Source organism: Suncus etruscus, chromosome 9, assembly GCF_024139225.1.
Source record: "Suncus etruscus isolate mSunEtr1 chromosome 9, mSunEtr1.pri.cur, whole genome shotgun sequence".
NCBI classification, from domain to species: Eukaryota; Metazoa; Chordata; class Mammalia; order Eulipotyphla; family Soricidae; genus Suncus; species Suncus etruscus.
The window spans coordinates 43,432,955-43,436,370 of NC_064856.1; the positions used below are offsets into that span (position 1 = coordinate 43,432,955).

Sequence of the window (3,416 nt, forward strand, 5' to 3'; positions counted from 1 at the left end):
TTAAAACCATCTGCTGGAAATAAAATTTATAAACATATATATTTATATAATATAAAGGTGATGACCACCAGTTTACAAAGAGATACACTTTTATATAGCCAATAAAACCCTTAACAGTTAAAGTCATATTCCTTTTATTCATGGGGATTTCAATGTGTTATTCATAAACACTAGTTATGACAATCATTTATATAAATCCAGTTGATTCAGGGATGAATAAAACAAAGTCATATTGTTAATTAATAGCATACTGACGTGTAAGTAAACAAATTAAATATAATATTTGAATATAATAAAGTAAATATTGTGGGAGTTTGCTCTCATTCATTTAGAGGCTGGAAAAAGTTTGTAGAAAACTGTGATATTTTAACTCCAGAATCTCTGAAGAACTAAAATTATTTTCTCATCAACTTTCTTTGCACTCTAGAATAATGTTCATTAATAACATGGTTAACATGATGTAGTCATTCTGATATAATCGTTTCATTAATATATGTTTTAAATTGTAGAAGAAAAGGAAACAAAATCAGAGTAAAAACTGCAAAGAGGTGTGTGATTATTTGGATTGGGAAAAGAATAATATTGCAGTCATTGTGATAACTGAGTTTCACTCATAAGAAATTTGCTCCTATTTCAAAAATTCAAAGTGAAGTTATGATTCAGGGCTGAGCTCTGGTGCAGCAGAAGGGCATTTGCCTTGCATGTGGCTGACCTAGATTGGACCAGAATTTGATGGGGCAGGCACAAATATATCATTTATTGTTTGTGAAGGATCATAGCTTTGTTTTTGTTTGTTTATTTGATGGCCACACCCATGATGCTCAGGGGTTACTCCTGGCTCTGTACTCAGAAATTGCTCCTGGCTTGGGGACCATATGGGACACTGAGGAATCAAATTCTGGTCCATTCTAGGTCTATCACCTATCTATCTATCTATCTATCTATCTATCTATCTATCTATCTATCTATCTATCTATCTATCTATCTATCACCTATCTTTCAATCATATATCCTCATCTATCTGCTATCTATGTATTTATTTATTTTTTTGGGGTTGGGCCACAGTGGCAGTGCTTCTGGCTCTGTATTTAGAAATTACCTCTGGCAGTGCTCTGGGGACAATATGGGGTGCCATTGAGCAAACCCAGGTAGGCCTACTGATGACCAACCACTGTACTATCACTCCAGCCCCTCCCTTATCTTTGTAAAATGTGAATTCTTCCAGTACAATTGCATTGATACATCTCACTGTCATTAATATCTGGCACAGTTTGTAAGGCATGTCAAGTGTTCAATAAATATTAGTTATAAATATGTATGTTACATGCAAGTCTACTAATAAGTGAATTATGTATTTTGCAGATATATATATATATATATGACTTTCCTCACTGCTGAAAGTATTTTGAAATAAATTACTATCTTTTACATTCAAAGAGATTTTTCAACAGTAAAAAATACATATGTGTATTTTCAAGAAATTCTGGCAATAAATTTTGACTTTCAAAAGATATATTTTTTATCAATTATCAGCTTTCATTTTAAAAGTCACCAGGATATAAAAAATATATCTATTTTCCAACTGTTAACTTCACTAAGACAATTATTTTATCAGTGTTTTTTTCAATTATCTAGGAAACTTCAATTTACATGTAATAATATGCCAAAAAATATTTCTGCTCAATTAGAAAGCATAAAAACAACTAAACTACAGACCAAAACAAATGATTTTGAATGTAAAAAAAATGCTGAAAATAAAAATCATAGTTGGGAATCTTGGATTCCAGAAATTTCTAATTCCTGGTTACCTTTCCAAGTGTAAACTTTATTCTTTAGGCAACATATTATATGAACATCTGACATTCTAAACAGTTCAGCAATTTTATTTTTCCAATGATGACATTCCTCAAATTCTCCTTTCTTAGCAAAAATATTATCATGCCAAGAACTTGTAAAATGGTAATATCATAATATTGATTACTATGGTATAAAGAAGCTTTCTATTTTTAATTATGTATGGGGCTGGAGCAATGGCACAAGTGGTAAGGCATCTTCCTTGTCCCATGCTAGACTAGGATAGACTGTGGTTTGATATCCTGGCGTCTCATATGGTCCCCCAAGCCAGGAGCGATTTCAGAGCACATAGCCAGAAGTAGTAAGTCCTGAGCATCACCGAGTGTGGCTCAAAAACAAAAACAAAACAAAAAACAACAACAAAAACATATAACCTCCAACAATTTTCTTTTCATTCCAGTCAAGTGAAATACTTTTAATATTAATTAATTTAATTTTCATAGTACAATCTCAGTTGCCTGTTCTGTGTCTTGCAAAATACAGGGAGAGTCACTGACAACAGAAATGAAAAACGAAAAATAATCTCAATTGCTTTCCTCTTGTCTTTAAACTTTTTATTTTAGGATAATCTCTTTTCTCTAGAGTTTTTGTAATAGAGCCAGATAAAGATGATTCTTGTTACTGGAAACTATTCTTTTGATCAATCCACCATTATTTCATTTTGGGCTATGTTGAAGTATATTGGGTTTCTGCTTAGTTCACAGATCTCTCTCTCATGCCTGAGTACCTCATTACCATGATTTTCTTTTGCATTGACACAATTTATAGTACAGTTAGATAATATAATCATGTTAGACTAAGTTTCTAAATATCTAATTACATAGAAGTGAAATAACAAGTTACATTTGTTCAGAGATTCCTTAAGTATCTATTCATATTTTAGCCTGTAATTTCACTTCTACTGCTGTTTTAGAGTAATTAGAGAATCATACTCAGGGACATAACTACAGCATGCACTTGTATCAAAATTAACTCTAAAATCGTTGTCAAGAATCTAGGCATGGAGAGTTAAATATGAGGGACAGTATTTCCTCAGTTAAATAAAGATTGATTTGCTTTGTGCCTAGTCTTTGTCGTGAATATCAAAATCAAGTCAGAAAAATTATGAATGATTTGTGAAAGGGTTATAAATAACAGACTTAAGATTTTACATATTTTGGTTTTATATATATATTTGTCCCCCAATTCACAATACAGACCAGGCAAAGGGCCTGTGTTGAGGTGTATATGGGGTACATTTACTGTACCTTCTCTTTTGATTTTGGTTATATTTTTTATCAAAGCAAATAAAGTATAAAAGAGCAATCCCTGCACAATTAGTGTCATTATTAATACTTTCAGAAAGCATATGGTCACAGTGGAGAGGAAATTAAACCCATGCCACGTTTCTGGCGCTGTTTGTATACTTTTGTACACAGTTCATTAATGTGCCTTTTTTCAACTCTGTCATTCGCAAAGAGGGTGTGATGTATTACAGTACTGAATCCCTAGATATTTGCCGGCCTCTCATATAACAATCTAAAGCAGTACGCCAGTAACTGGAAAGATTGTACAGAAGATAG

The 3,416-nt window shown here is 32.3% G+C and overlaps 1 non-coding gene across 1 annotated transcript; it reads right to left on the minus strand.

Moving 5' to 3' along the window:
- Nucleotides 1-3,026: 3,026 nt before the first annotated feature.
- LOC126019445 (small nucleolar RNA SNORA51) lies at nucleotides 3,027-3,157 on the minus strand. The gene has a single exon (XR_007499148.1). It is a non-coding gene; the product is annotated as a small nucleolar RNA SNORA51 (small nucleolar RNA).
- Nucleotides 3,158-3,416: the final 259 nt, after the last annotated feature.